General features: G+C 46.8%; 1 protein-coding gene and 1 long non-coding RNA gene across 2 annotated transcripts in view; one reads left to right on the top strand and one right to left on the bottom strand.

Moving 5' to 3' along the window:
* Positions 1-16,643, bottom strand: part of LOC149357811 (anaphase-promoting complex subunit 10-like) — a 47,772-nt gene that overhangs the window by 14,502 nt on the left and 16,627 nt on the right. The window lies entirely within an intron of this gene.
* LOC149357812 (uncharacterized) lies at positions 6,057-14,836 on the top strand. Its single transcript, XR_016291897.1, has 3 exons — positions 6,057-6,416; positions 7,479-7,552; positions 14,707-14,836. It is a non-coding gene; the product is annotated as an uncharacterized LOC149357812 (long non-coding RNA).

The raw sequence follows: 16,643 nt of genomic DNA, 5'->3' as shown, positions 1-16,643 counted from the left end.
GCTAACAACATCACAGACCCAGCCTTGAAGAGGGCCAACCTGCTGACGCTGTGCGGGGAGCAGACCTACGATACTGTCTGCGCCCTTATTCAGCCAAACACACCAGCGGCAGTGTCTTACGACGACATCGTAAAAGCGCTGCAAAAGCACTACGACCCAAGGCCATCCGAGGTCTACAGCCGGGCTCGCTTCCAACGACGAGATCAACTGGGAGGAGAAACAGTGAGCGCCTACGTAGCAGCGCTCAAGAAGCTCGCTGCCGACTGCAATTTTGGAACGCTGTCGACAACAGCTACCGGGCAGGAAATGGACGCAGCTTCTTCTGCTAACACCACCATGCTTCCCTTGGACGTGATGTTACGCGACAGATTTGTGTGCGGACTGAGTGACGAGTCACTGCAGCAGCGCCTGTTCGCTGAGAAGGACCTCACATTCAGCAAAGCTTACGACATCGCCGTTCGAGCGGAGAGCGCCGGTCACCAGCAGAGAGGGATTCGCCGGAACACCGAGCCGGTACACCAGACAAGCAACCAGGTGCGCAAGCCTTCTGTTGTTGTAAAATCGGTCAAAAAGGCACAACGCTGCTGGCGGTGTGACGACCAACACAACCCCCAGGGATGTCGATTCCAGTCAGCCACGTGTAATTTTTGCCACAAGCGAGGGCATATCGAAAGAGCATGCATTACGAAACGGAGACTTGCCAAGATAAAGTCACCTTCCCAGCCTAATCACAGCGTCAACGCCTCAGAGAATACGCCGCTATCTGATCTCCATGGAACAACATCAGCAACACCATCTGTGTTGTACGACCTGAACACCATGAATCTCGGCACGCGACCGAAGATTTTTACAGAAGTAAGCGTACATCACCAGCTGATTAAGTTCGAGGTGGACTCCGGCGCAGCCTGTACTCTGATCAGTGAGGACACGTTCCGAACTTCATGGCCATCTGACGCACCCGCCCTGCAACAAGACGACACGCACCTGCGAACGTGGTCAGGACAGAATCTGCCACTATTGGGCTCTGCCAACGTGCAGGTTAACTACAACGGCCAGACCCATACGCTACCTCTGCTTGTTGTGAAGGGCACAGGATCAAGCCTTCTAGGGAGAAACTGGTTTTCTCCACTAGGCGTGATGATATGCGGCATACACCAGACGCCGAGCCAGAACATGGTTGAGCAACTGCAAGAGAAATACGAAAGAGTATTCTCGGAAGAGATTCCAGGAAACGAAGGGCCCCCGGTCACACTGGAGTTGTTGGACAACGCGCAACCCAAATTTCTGAAGGCCAGGCCGGTGCCGTTTGCTCTCCGAGATTCAGTTGAAAAAGAGTTGGACAAACTGGAGCAGCAAGGTGTCATCGAGCCGACGCAGCATTGCATCAAACTCTCAGCGCACGACTACGCTCTGGTCTACCGCAATGGGAGTAAACATCAAAACGCCGATGCGCTAAGCCGTCTGCCACTAGACGCAACTGTTGACGAATCATTTCCACCAGGAGACGTTCTGATGTTCGAAGCACTGCCAGAACCTCCGCTTACAGCAGGCACAGTTGCAGCATCTACGCAGAAGTGCGCAGCTCTCCGGCTAGTTTACACAGCTGTTCAACAAGGCAACGTGCATAAACTCAAAGGGGACAACTTCGACGCTTACCGCAGGCGAGCTACAGAGTTGAGCACCCATCGCGGCTGCATCATATTTGGGTCCCGAGTTGTGATGCCGAGAGAACTACGCGCACAAGCTATGTCTCTCATCCGCGCCGGACATCGGGGCATCGTTGCAATGAAAAAGTGTGCCAGAAGCTACATGTGGTGGCCTGGCATTGACAACGACATCGAAACAGTGGTGCGAGAATGCAAGCCTTGCCAGAGCAGCCGGAGCGCCCCGCCGAAAGCTCCTGTCCCAGTATGGGAAAAGCCAGACACACCATGGCACACACTGCACATTGATTTTGCAGGACCAATTGAGGGCTGCACTTTCCTTGTGGTCGTAGATGCCTACACAAAGTGGCTTGAGATAAGGCAAATGGGACAGACGACTTCGGCAGCAGTCATTGACAACCTCCGATCACTATTTGCAACGTTCGGCCTGCCACGCAAGGTAGTATCGGACAACGGAACACCGTTTGTGTCTGCGGAGATCCTCAAGTTTTATCGCGACAACGGGATCTCATCAGTTACATCGGCCCCCTACCACCCAGCGACAAACGGACAAGCCGAGCGCTACGTAGCCGAGCTAAAACGCGCCCTTGAAAGAGATCAGACAGGCTCGCTGCAGCGCCGCCTTGCGCGCTTTCTCTTCAAGCAGCACACGACGGTTCAGAGCACAACAGGCGAGACCCCCTCGAAAATGATGTTCGAGCGTGAAATGCGAACCCAGCTCACAGCCATCCTCCCCGAGCCAAAGGCAGAGACGTTCCGGGAAGAAAAAGCAATTCCGCGCTGCGGCACGCTTAATGAGGGGCAGCGCGTCCTCGCCCGACAGTTTCTGAAAAAGCCACGCTGGGAGGAAGCTACAATTGTCAGACGCATAGGCCTGCGCTCTTGGCTCGTCAACATACATGGCACAGTAGCACGCCGACATCTCAACCAGCTGCGTAGATTTACGACGCCGTCTGAGAGCTGTCCGCCAGCGGAGAGAACACGTGCACGATCTTCCCACATAGCCTGGCACCTCTTCCCGGAAGAAGAGACTTCGCCCAGGACAGACCCAGGAGACACAGCGAACAACAGCCAGCCTACAAGTGTTTCTCCCCCGAGCGCACAAAGCCAGCGCGCCTCCACGCGTGAGCGCCGACCCCCTGCACGATACCAGGCAACTTTCTAAGGGGGAAGGAAGTGTTGTGTCCCCTTATTGCTTTTGTGTGTGTGCGCCCCCTCCTAACGACCACTCGCATTCCCCTCCTAACGACAGTTCGCATCCTCCTCCTAACGACCACTCAATCCCCCTCCTAACGACCGCTTGCCCTTCGTCGCACGCTGTCGCCAGAGGCCCCCCCACGGTGCGCCCCCGCACCCTCCTCCTGTTCTGGGAAGCCACTCCCTTCCGTGGACGCTTCTCAGCTCCCTCCTTTCTTCGGGCGGCCAGTTCGGCTCCTGCCTCGGTCGACGCTGGTCGCACCCTCATCGGCTCTAAATAAACGAAGTCTAAAAGTACCGTGTGCGTCTTTCGCTGCATTCAACACAGCGACCGGACACGACAGTTGGTTTATGGGGTTTAACGTCCCAAAGCGACTAAGGCTATGAGAGACGCCGTAGTGGAGGGCTCCGGAAATTTCGACCACCTGGGGTTCTTTAACGTGCACTGACATCGCACAGTACACGGGCCTCTAGAATTTCTCCTCCAAAGAAATTCCAGCCGCCGCGGCCGGGATCGAACCCGCGTCTTTCGGGACAGCAGCCGAGCACCATAGCCACTGAGCCACCGCGGCGGCTGGGCGATTATGCAAAAGAATTGAAAGCAGTGCTGGCGCCTATGCCAGAAAAAGATCCAATGGTGCCCGCATGGTTCAAGAGTGTTGACACAATGATGGAGGCCCTTAAAATTCCAGAAGAAATTCGTGGGGCTATTCTGTTGCCATTTCTGACTGAGAAAATGAGGGCGTTTGTAGCCAGCGAATCAGATGGGAGGGTCATGCCATGTAAGAAGCTTAAGGAGAGAGTTTTAAAAGAGCTCCGAATGACTCCCCTGTTGAAAATTCCAGCAAAAGTCACGTTGGAGAAAACGGTGGGCCGAATGGAAGTGTTGGTTTCCAAGTTGGAGAAAACGGTGGGCTGATTGGAAGTGTTGGTTTCCATGTTGGGTGCTGGTGGCGCGAATGGGAGAGATGCTGGATGCACTAATGGCGACTTTGGGCCACCCTGGATTGAGTGGAAATTGTGGTGGCTGCACTGGCACTTTCAGTAAACAATATTGGGCTGAATGGAAACCACGCTGGACACTTCAGTGAACACGATGGGACGGGATGGGCTTGGTGGTATCCATCGTGATTATCTCGGTGGGCCTGGCAGGCAACACTGGACTATGTGTAAACCACGGTGGGAGCCTATGGATGTGTGCAGTCGCGAGCAAAAAATTTAGCACAGATCACTGGCGATCAGAATTAGTATATCTCACCACGCGGCGCTGCGGTACGCAGAACTGCCTAACGGGCCGTTTCCATGTTTGCAGCCTAGGGGGGGGGGGGGAGACAGCAGGAAGTAAGCTTTATCAAGCGTGCACCGCCCGAGCGTTGAAGTGCCGACCCTACGTGACTGTGCTTGCGGAATTTATTTTGGCTCGGTTATCATGAGCAAAGATGGCTTCTTTTTATTACTGTTTTTTTTATGTCCGCGATGGTTTGTCAAAAGGAACTCGCGGGAACAATAGATGATAGCGCTGCTTTTAGTCAGCAATTTTGCTGTCCGTGGCAGTCCGCAGTAATTTTACTGTCCGTGGCAGACCCCCTTAATACTGTAGAATGGGAACGGCCCGGCACTCCCGTTATCAGCCTCTCCGCCACCCGCAGTGCCAGGCGTTGTCATTCCGGCACTCTGGTGTTCCGTCATGTGTGCTAATCTTTTTTACCCACGACTGTACCTACTTGTTTGGCATGGCACAAACCATGGCTGCATTTGAATGGCCGATGCTGGGCAGCAGATACTGCATGCATGTGCCTATATGGTTGACAAAATGAAACTCAGCAATGCACTAACAATCTCAGTGGGTCAAATCCATCAAACGTACAGTCTTTGTCAAAAGTAACCAGGCTGCATGGTTTGCTTCTAGCTCGTACAGTGGATCCCTCACAGCTTCCCTAAAGCTGGAATGGTAGCTAAAGGTAAGGACTGAGGGTCTTATTACCTTCCAACACGTTTTGATCCTTAGGAATAACACAAGGGCTCCACTATACAAGCTAGAAGCAAACCATACAGCCTGGTTACTTTTGACAAAGACTGTACACTTGGCACTTTATGCTGTTAGAATAAAAACTGCAAGACAAATTTCTCTTTTTTACACGTGCATTTGTTGACTTGACAGTTTCAGAAAATTTTTTTAAAAAGTGACGACTTATATACTTGGGCTTATATTATCATTAGCAAAATATTGGAGAAAAAGTTTAACTTCATTGTTCACAAAATAATAAATTGCAGGTTTGCAGAGCCCTGCATGCCTGAATCCGAACACTCAATTTCATTCAGAAAATTTTATTGAGCGTGCATTTCAAGACATTACTAATTCAATTAACAAATTGTTAACCACATAGCTGGCCACACAGCTTCTTTGTAGAAGGGTTACGAATACAAATATATACACAGAATATTTCGACAAGGCTGCACTCTTATACATGCACCTTGGTACACAATTACCAGTACAACACTGTTTTTCAAGATAGAAATGCAGATATATATAAACACAATATGAGGATATAAATTACAAAGCATATTTCATACTAAGAATTGATTTGGTTTTCATGTTGGATGAGAGAACTCCACTATAAAAAATGCACACCTTCACTGTAGTCTCAAGAAAGCATATACCATGGAGGTTGTTCTCTCGACGCGCGTTTCAACGCTGCCGCCTCTCACGTCGTGCTGCCGATCAAACAGCATCACCATGTTTTTACGACAACCTACTCTCTACGACTGCTACGTTGGGTACTTTGTTAGCCTTGCTGATCTCCCATCAATATAAAAAAAACTTCCCCACACAAACAGAAATCGGCATGTAATTTCGTGAATGAGCAAAGCAGCAAGCGATACTGCCGTGAGAACTCATGCATTTTTCAACCGCAGCGCAAGCAACAGGTCGTTAATTCGCGCGTTTCTACCAGTGGTAATTGCTCGCAATCGCTGCAATTTCTGTGGATGCCGATACGGCTGAATACGCAATAAAAATACCAAAAATAAAATAAAAAGTAGGATACAAGCTTTTTCACAACGAAACCGAAACAGAAACTGGTTGTCACCGCCAGGTGGCTGCCGGTAGCTGTTTTTCTGTATAACCCTCATGGCGGTTCGGGTGCTGCGTCGCGTGCGTCGCGCTTCGGTGCTTGCTACAATTCGCTACTTGGATTGTGAGCCGTCGTGAACTGTGTTGTGGTTTGCGTGTGTTTCTTCTTGCACAAGGGTGCACAATCGCGCAGTGCTGTCTACGTAGCCTATTCGAGGCAAAGTGTCATTTTTCTGGTCTCTCTAACTTTTCAGTCTGTGCGCTTCTTTGTGTAGTCCAGGATGGGTGTCCAGGCACAAAGACGCGCGGGCAGTGTCGCGGTGGAAATGTTCCAAATAAGGCCTGGAATATTTTCTTCTGTGTGACTACGTGGTAGAGAGCGCCGGCTACGTAGCACTCGTGCTGAACTCTCACTGGTTGGTGTAGTGCCCGTGACACGAAGGCAAACAGCGTTCTGCACGACTACGCAATCATCTGAAAAGGTAAGCAGTACTCGTGCATTATCCGAAGCATATAATGCTGGAACGGTGACCTGTCGTGCTGCTGCAGTATTCGCGTTTTTGAGGCGCTTTTGTTGTCGCCGCGGTGAGTTGCTCTGCCAAGAATTGCCGCTGTCGGTACTTGTTTTGGCAAACGGGATGCGACCGTGCGTGCGCTAGCTTTGCATGATTTTGGTATGCGCATGTTTGCGCGTTTTGTTTCTTGTTGAGCACAGATTTGTACTCGTATATGCCTCGTTCTACGCGTTTCTGCCCATGCTTGTTCACACCACCGCGCACGTTTCAAGGACCGGCACTTTGGCTGTGCGTAAAATGTATGATTGTCTTTCAAGATAGCGTTAGCACTTTGAGGGGGATTGAAACACTTTTTATTCGCCGCGGTTTTTGCTTGGCCCTAGACTGTTGAACCTTAGGTCGTGGGATCGATCCTGATGGCAGTAGCCGCATTTCGATTTAGGTGAAATGAAAAAAAGAATGCCCCTGTGCTGTGCGATGTCAGCTCACGTTAAGAAATTCTAGGTGGTCTAAATTAATCCGGAACCCTCCTATACGATCAGTGCCCATTTTCCGCATCTGAATTCAAACCCCACTATAAAGAAAGCACTGTCTCAGGTTGCAGTTACCAACGAAAGTTAATTTCCGGCCGTGAGGATCTAGTTTTTAGATAAGTATGCGAAGATATTTTTTTTTATGATACCGATAGCGTTTCTGGCTACCCAGAGTATAGGATCTTGCATTTCGATCACTCTGCTGTTTGAAAATTGGTTTCTAAGGAAAACAAGTGACGCAATAATTGTCTCAGTTATTACGATGTTTACGCTTTCGAACGCAGATTTGTTTTGCTCATAGGAAGATTCCTTTACTAGTGCTAGGGGAACTGATGCATTTTAAACAGGGTAGTTTTCCTTTGTATTGAGGCGTATACTTGGGCAAGTATATTTTTCCTGATCTTTTTACATTCATGTGATATTCACTGTTGGACCGAGTTCGCATGCTTGTTTTTGTACTCCTGTCATAATGATAATGGGAAATTGGTATCCGCAGGAGGCACATCTGTCTTCCAGTCCGAGTCAATGGCATGGATTTTGTGGCCACCAGATGAAGTCAAAAGCTGTGTTGTAAGTTGTTACTGCATTGTGCTTTGTGTTTTTGGTTGCCATGAAATGTTCTCTTACTTTCATTGCTCTGTTCCTTAATGCTACTGCTTGGACCAGTTTGGATAGCTCTGGCCTGATATGTTTACATGTTTATATGAGTAATATTAGTTGGCTGTCAGAATGGGCCGGTTGCAGGCCATTTGAAGTTTTACATTCAATATTGCTCGTGTTTTAATTGTTGCATTCTATGCATGAAGTGCGAAATGTCTGCATGTTTTTGGCTGCATTATGTGATACTTTTTTTTTTTTTTTTTTTTTTTTTTTTTTGTGGGGTTTAACGTCCCAAAGCGACTAAGGCTATGAGAGACGCCGTAGTGAAGGGCTCCGGAAATTTCGACCACCTGGGGTTCTTTAACGTGCACTGACATCGCACAGCACACGGGCCTCTAGAATTTCTCCTCCAAAGAAATTCTAGCCGCCGCGGCCGGGATCGAACCCGCGTCTTTTGGGCCAGCAGCCGAGCACCATAGCCACTCAGCCACCGCGGTGGCGTCATTATGTGATACTATTTGACTACGAATATTAACATTATGATGCATGTGTGTTAACTTAAATATGTGTTTTTATGCCACTCATCGCTGGTCACAGATGTAAAAGAAAAAGTGCACACATGAGAACTGGTTTCATTACTGCTGCCTTGTTTTTGCTAAGCATGGAGAGCTGAGCTAATTGGTTCTGGGTAGAATTATGAGACATCATTCCAGTGTACAAAAACACATGAACGAAGAGAGTAGACTCCATAGACCCCAGACTTCAACTGAGGTTGATTCCACAACATGAGCTTTTTACATGCAAAGTGGTACTAGTGACCCCTATGGCTGAAAAGTGTTTCCTCGACCAGGTAACAATTATTCAAGGTTGCAAAAACAAAAACATAGGCGTAAGGTTAGCTTGTCACTCAAGTTGAATGCATTGGCGTGACTAAACATTGCCTACCTGGCTGACCCAACACACATTTGCATTGAGATAATCTATTTCTTTTTCTGCCTGCCTGCTCCAGTCGCCTTACTTCGGCATTGACGCTCTCACGACTCTGTGACAGCATCAATGCGCAAGTAAGGAGACTGGAGCAGGCTGTTTTCACAGGAGAAATTGTAGCCTTAGTGGTAGAAAGCTAGGTTCGAGAGATGAAGTGTGCTGGGCAGAGCAAGCCGGAAGACAACGCACATTCGCAACAGTGACCTGTCATTGTGCCCTATTGCCATCAGGTGTCACACCGCCTCAAGAAGGCCAGTGACAAACACGATGTACATGTATTTTCAGCTTGGGAAAGCTGGGATGCATGTGCCACCTGATAAATGACGTTACGAAAAAGCCTGCCTACAAAACTAAGCACACCAAACCCCTCGTTAAACATGAGGTTGACATGGTGTACAGCATCCTCCTTGCCTGTGGCAAACATTACATTAGACAGACGAGGCTTGCATCAATGAACGCTTGCTTGAACATTGCAGGACAGCTGATTCATTAAGTGGCAGAGGTCATTTAGCTTAGCACATTCGCCTTTGCTCGCACAAGCGAGCATGCAAGGCGTTTTTGAAAGAAACACATGCCTTGTGCAAGTTTAGCACTTGAAAGGGCTGGGAAATTTTTTAAGCCTTTTGTATCTCTGCTGAAAAAGAGAATTACGTCAGCAGCCCATCTGCAGCGCTCCATAAAAAGAAATAGATTATCTGGAGGCAAATATGTTTGTTGGGTCAGCCAGGTAGGTGATGCATAGGCGTGCCGATGGGTTGAATGTGAGTGGCAAGGTACCTTTACCCCTATGTTTTTTTGTGTTTTGGTTTTTGCCGTCCTGAATAATTGTTATCTGGTGGCGGAAATACTTTTGAGCCCCAGGGATCATTAGTACCCCTTTGCACATAAAAAGCCTGTGTTGTGGAATAAACCTCAGTTGAAATATGATGTCCATGGAGTCTACTCTCTTCATCCGTGTGATTTTGTGTGCCGGAATGATGTCTCATAATTCTCCCTTGTTTTCAGTGAATAAGGAGGGCTTCTGGTGTCTCTTTTTTTGTATGTGATGGTTATAACAAAGTGGCTACCCATAAACTGTCATTTTGGGCTTAATTGAAGGATCCTTGGGAATTTGTGTGACAGCATATTCCATGGGCACTTTCTTGAGAAAAATCAGTTATTTGTTACCCATTTCACTGCATTAACCATTGCTTCGCATCATGTCTCGAAAGTCATTGATGAGCACAAGCTTTCGAGTACCTAAGGGCTGTGTGAGAATCCTTCTGACATACTTTAAACTACTGAGGATATCTGAAGACAGATTTTACCAATAATTGTTAGCCAATCCAAACCTCTTGGTTCTATCCCTGACAACCTGAAGCTGACCTGTCCATAATTAAGGCTGGAAACCGTTCTGATCCCCAAACTGTTTTCCTATTTTATTGATGTGCATTTTGCATGAACTGTTAGAGCACGAAATGAGTCCGCATATTACTTGCCACCATAATTCAAACTAATATTTCTATACCAGTCATCACGGCTCCCATTCTCTTTACTCATGTGCAATCCAACGTTTTGAATTCACAACAGATTTTCACCCAAATTTAGATTCTTTATTTTAGGCAAGTGTCATCAACTTGAATTTCTCCAAAGCTTTTCATGTTTGTCATTATAACCTTTTAGCTACACTCTCATACTTGAGCTTTCATTCTTTGATATTAGTGTAGATTCATTGCTTCCTGTTCTACGGCTGGCCTTAAAAAACTATTGTACTTCTTGTCTTATGAAGCCCAGCACATCAATATGCAAAATCATAAGGCGTCCCTCATCCTGAGTCACTTTGGGATGTTAAACCCCCATAAACCAAACCAAGCACATTACTAAAGTACATTAATATTAGCCATTCAATAACAGTCTTTGTCTTTATGTCCCAACCTTGTATTTATGACTGCATTATTCAGAAGGATGCCCCAACTATCTCAGCTACTCTGACTGTATTGACTTTTGCAAGATGGATGAATGGGCTTGTTTGTAATTCATCGTGTCAAAACAGCGCAAAGAAGAGAAAGATGAGGAAGGAATGCGATGCTGCGAGTGCTGACTTTCAAGCAGGTTTATTGGAAAGCACATCAAAATATATACATTGTGGCCTAAAAAAAGAATGAAGAAAGGGCGCCTTGTAACATTCACTTTGGATCTGTCAAAAACAAAACGAAAGTTGAATATGAAGCATTTAAGAGCATGAACTCTTTCTTAGGGAGCGATAAAGAAGGTGTGTTAACACATTGATTGCGTTTTTTCTAAAATTTCAGTGGCCTCGATCATCTCATGCACAAACTTTTCTGTGTCTGTCTAGCACAATGCAGCACAAGAAATTACGCCTCACAGCAATCAGGATGTGGCAAACGATCGCAGTCGCGACAGTGAAACATCAGATTCCCCCTGCTAGCTTTGTTCACATCGTAACGGTGGTCTTTTGACCTCTCATTGGCACCTCTGCTAGTTTCTTGCTGAAGTTGATACATTAGCCAGATGGTTCAACTTTAGATTATTACATAGTTTCTTGGCTCTGGACATTGCTATTAACAAATCAGCTGCTGTGTGACACTTGAACTCAGAATTAACTGCCTCCGTTGCCTTGGACAGAAAGACGCCTTTAGACATGACCACAAAACCACCTTCTTTATCAGCAGTTGAATGCGATAGGGCCCAACGTCTTAAACCCGTTACAGTTCAGCCTGCGGGCAAGTTCCTGGCATGGTTAAAACCACGACACCCCATCAACCAACGCCCCCTGAAACACACCTGTCACGCTCAGGTCCAGGCACAGGAAGGCAAGACGTCAAAGTATGGCAAACAGCTCCAGAATAGTCCTCTTCGAAGGAACAATGGCAAATTTTGGCCCGTATATGCTTCAAGCAGCAGACGAGGCAGCAGCTCAGTGTCGACATTGTGCACCTTGTTTTCAGACACTCGTGCCTTGGCTTCTCTGCTCCGGGCTAGTGAGCGCAAAGTGGCTGCAAAGTGGCATTCCAGATGGCTTTCACCTGGTCAACGGTGCGTGACACCGTCAACCAGCCACTCCCTGGCTTGTTTTCAGGCACAAGAGTTTGACAACAAGCTGCACACCTTCAGCTTTGAGTCGCTGCCTCGTCTGGTCCTTGAAGTGCTTATGGACCAAAATTTTCCGTTCCTCCGAAGAGAACTATTGTGGAGATGCTTGCCATGGTTTGACGAGTTGCCTTTTCCACGCCCAGACCTGAGTGTGACAGGTGTGTTTCGGGATGTTTTGATGCAGTGTCACGGTTTGAACCCTCTTTAGGAACTTGCCCACAGGCCGAACTGTGTCGTATTTAAGAGGGTGGGCCCTCTTGCTTTCAACTGCTGATAAACGCTGGTTTTGTGGTCGTATCGAAAGGCGCCTTTCAGTCCAAGGCCACAGATGCAGCGTATTCTGAATTTGAGTGCCACTTACTATCTGATTTGTTAAAAGCAAAGTCCAGTGCCAAGAAACATTAAAAATCTAGAGTTTAACCATCAGGCTAATGCCATCAACTTCAGTAAGAAAAATTGTCCAGCTATCTTCTTTACCGCAAAGACCCATAAAGGTGACTGCTCCTTGAGGGTTGTAGTTTAAGAGAATGGAACCTGTCAGAAAGAAATCGCCTTCTCTTTGCGACATAAAATTAAGTTGCTGAGCATTGATGACTCCTCTCGTGTAAGATCTGCAGAGAAAGTAACGCAGTTTCTACACAATAACTCTCGCACCAGTTTCATGGGGTGCTATGTTGACATCAAGGATTTATATTACGCCATCCCTCAATCAGGATCAATAATTTGTTGAATTCATTAACCGAAATGGAGCAGTGGCATTCCAAACGTCTCAGGCGTTTTGGTGAATAATTTTGTCGCACTTTTAAGCTCATACCTTCAGTCCACCTTTATTACATTTCAGAATAGCTTGTTTTTGCAAAAAAAACTGTATTAGCGCTGCTGTTACGTGGCTTATTGCAGGATCTCCAATCCTGACGAAGCATTGTCGAAGGTGAGAGAGGAGTTCAGTCAAAGCCTCAGTCCACTTTGAATCACCAATGAAATTATAGAGGATATGTCATCACATTTATTGGATCTCAATCTTGGGTGGCTACACTTGTTGGGCTTACGAGCCAAGGGAAAACAAGCTACTTTTACCAGTTTCTTCGGTTCAGTCTAAGCTGGTCAAGAGGTGTCACTAACCTTTGCTTCAAAAATTCCTTATTGAAATCCTGTTTGATTGCCATGGCATCCAGTTTTGCCCAGCTCATATGCCGTTTGTCCTTTACTGGATATTCAGAACCTTTGTCAGTGTCTTTAGCCGATTGCTTTAAGCAGAAGTTGAAACATTCCTTTTGTGCCCCCGTCGAGACTAACTCCCAAAAGGAAGTTTGTACGTACCTGTTCCCTACATCCACAATTGATCGCACCGGTTAAATAGGCAGTCGAGTTGGCGTTGATATTGTTTTTCTAACCCTATGAAGTTTTACTACATGTAGTCAACCGAGATTATCCATCAGAGTCTCTTCGTGCACTGCACAGAAGCCCTAGTGTGTTCGAACGCCTTGAAATGCGGCTATGTTTACATTGGGAAAACAGGCAAGTGTGTCACTGAGAGGTTTAAAAGACCACCACGACGATGTGAACAAAGCTTGCGGGAGAACTTTGATGATTCACTGTCGCAATTGCAATTGTTTGCCAGATCCTAAACGCTGTGAACCGGAATTCATGTTCTGCATTTTGCCTGACAGACACAGAAAAGTTTGTGCGTGAGATAATCGAGGCCGCTGAAATTTAAAAAAAAAACGCAATCACTGTGTTAGCACACCTTCTTTATCGCTTCCTAAGGAAGAGTTCATGCTCTTAAATGCTTCTTTGTCAGTTTTTGTTTTGTTTTACACTCATGCAATGTGGTTGACACAAGGTGCCCTTTGTTCGTTGTCTTTTTAGGCCACAGTGCATATATTTTGACGTGGTTTCCAATACACATTGGCGATAGTCAGCACTCATGCCATCATATTTATTCCTTCGTTGTCCTTGTCTTGTCTGCATTGTTTTGTCACAACGTATTCACCTCCTTTCCCACCTCTAGGGTTAATGGTATGGAGAAACCTTAACCAGATGCAGCCCCACATACTTGGAGCATGTCACGGTACATGCTGCTGGCACCACAAGGGCACTCGGGTTTATCAGGAGATGTCATGATCTGTGTGCTCTTGCCGTGCTGCGCAGTTTATGCATAAAAATTTTATTGATTCCAAACTGAAGTATTCCCTAGCTCTTTCAATTTTGCACCAAACTGTTTGATGCTACGCCACCAACTCCCTTTAATCCAACAGCGACACTTGGTACAGCATATGTGTAATCAGTCATCTCATTTGACCACCAGACATCACTGCATAAAAGGGGAAATCGCTCGTTTAGGTGTGTTCCATATACTCTACAATACTTTTCCACAACTTAATGTTAAATGTTGCTGCCCCGCTTCAGACCAGGATGCCATCACAACTAAATCAAGAAATTTTTCCTGTTCCCATTGAAGAATAAATTGGCTACCTCACCACATTTTCATTGCATGTGGTCCCTCAAAATTATGGAAATAAGTGATATCGCTTGGAGCATTGACACTGGTTTGTTTTACCTTTTGTTTGCTGCTGTTTTTATTTTTTGCAACTGATGTATCAATGGATTGTATGCCTCTTTTCTTAGTGTATCGTCTGCGACATCTCAGCTGTGCTACTGCAGTCACCCTTCTGATGTTACCTTTATATTGTCCCTCTTATTAATACCCCACTAAAAGCCTTCAGAGGACAAAAAACGATGGCTTTTTTATTTTGCTCATTATGGCACACGTCAGGCTTATGTTTAGGGATATAGGAGAGGCCTTTGTCTTGCAGTGGTGCTAGTTATGCTGCTGATGATGGTACTTAATGACGAGCATATGATATATTGAATAAGAACCTCAAATTCTTTTTCTTTTTGAGTGCGAATAGCTTCAGTGGTTCTTGATTTAGGCTCACTTTATTCCTGTGGCCACAATACGGCGTTTACTTTTTTAGCACTCTAATAATGGCAAGAATAAAAACTTGTGGATCCTAATTCTTTCATTTCAATCTTTTCTGCAGAGTTCATCGCCCAGTTTTCCCAAGCCCTCATGCACCGGTGGTACATCAACAAGGCTGTTTCATGGGGCCCAGCTGCATTGACAAGTGGCTAAAGAAGAGCAAGAGGAGCATGAACACAAAATAAAACTGGCTGTAGGAGCTTCATCTATTTTGAAATTTGCTGTCCCATTGCGACAGACATAACATTGCCACATGGCCCCTGCCCCAACATCTCCCAATCATTCCAACATGCCCAGTCATTCCAACATGCCCAGTCATTCCAACGTGCCCAGTCATTTCAACGTGCCCAGTCATTCCAACATGCCCAGTCATTCCAACATATTTTCCATTACCATAATCCACCAAGGTTTCCAGTGTTGGTTTCCAATATTTACATCATTGCCTTTTTTTCCAATAGGGTCCGAATGAATACAAGAGGTTGTTTATGGTGGTACGCAAAGAACAAGGTGACTCATGGCATCAGGTAGCGACCAGACTCGAGACAATGTTCACGTACTATGTTAATAGCCGAGAGGTCGAAAATTTGGAGGATTTGAGAGATTTGATGATAGCAGATCGTTTCAAACAAGTGCTGCCAGACGAAGTCAGGACCTATGTCATGCAAAATGAGAACCAGAGCTGGCTGACGGCTGATGAAATGGCCGGATTAGCGGAAGCGTTCGAGGAAAGCCGGCGGGTAGGCAAAATGCGGGAGCGTTTCGAAGGTTCTAAACCACCGCAGCGAGGTGGGAAGAAACGGGAAAAGCAGCCGCCAACTCCAAGCCCTAACACTAGTGGGAAAAATAGGCATACAGGTGTGAAATGCTTTCGCTGCAAGAAATATGGGCATATCTCTATTCACTGCCCAAGTGCACAGCAAAGGCAGGACGCAACAGATTCCAAAAGGGACACGAGCAAGCTAGTAGCCCGAGCGGAATTGCTTGTCCCCGATAAACTCGCCTCCGATTTGGAAAGCAAAGGAGAACCCGATCGAGCGGTTGAATCAGACTCCCTGACTTGGGTAAAGCTGCAAATCGGAGATAGTCCGACAGAAGCTTGTGTGGACTCAGGGGCAGAGATTACAGTATTGAGGGCAGCGACAGTACCCGCATCGTGTCGATATGACTGCTCCGGTAGAATAAAACTGAGAGGTGCGTTTGGACAGACAGTGGATGCAGACCTAATCTATGTACCTATGTCCTTAGTACCGGAAGGAGAAACAGTCAATCAGCAGGTGCCAGTACTATGCTCTGTAACCGCAGAGCTAGCCGAAGGTGTAGGTGCGTTGCTGACACCAGAAACTTATTCACTGCTACAAAGAATCGAAAAGCAGCAGGTGCCAGATGCAGAAGAGAGAGCTGTTTTCGAACAAGAGCTGAGCTCTACACACGGGGTGGATGAGGACAAAACAGAGGCTACACTCGAGTTCGAGGAGGAAGATAATGCGGAGCCGATAGTTGCCTCAGCTTTTGCTATAGGGCAGGAACGAGCAATGTCAGGAACTACATCCAGGGCTCAAGATTTTAAGGTGGAGCAGCGAGACGATATATCATTACGAGAAGCGTGGAGACAGGCACGAGAGGGTAGCCCCGGGATGGTTGTACACGAAGAGTTACTTTTCCATGAAGAAATGATTGATGGAAAGATGCACAAACAGCTAGTGCTCCCAGAATCTCGAAGGCATGAAGTGCTGGAACTGGCACATGACCGACCAAGCGGTGGGCATTTCTCGGAAAAGAAAACCAAGCAGAGGATTAGAAGTGCATTCTTTTGGCCAACAATGGTAACGGATGTGAAGAACCACTGCCGCAGCTGTCGCACGTGCCAAATGTTTTCACATGCAACAGTTAGAGACCAGGTGCCAATAACGCCGCTAACTAGACCAGAGACACCTTTTCAGGTAGTGTTCCTGGATTGCATAGGACCGCTTGAACCTGGGTCGGCAAGGGGACACCGCT

The sequence above is a fragment of the Amblyomma mixtum genome, chromosome 3 (assembly GCF_055824585.1).
Source record: "Amblyomma mixtum isolate Tamu chromosome 3, ASM5582458v1, whole genome shotgun sequence".
NCBI classification, from domain to species: Eukaryota; Metazoa; Arthropoda; class Arachnida; order Ixodida; family Ixodidae; genus Amblyomma; species Amblyomma mixtum.
The sequence above is the reverse complement of the archived record's forward strand: the minus strand, read 5'-3'. Positions and strand labels throughout refer to the sequence as shown.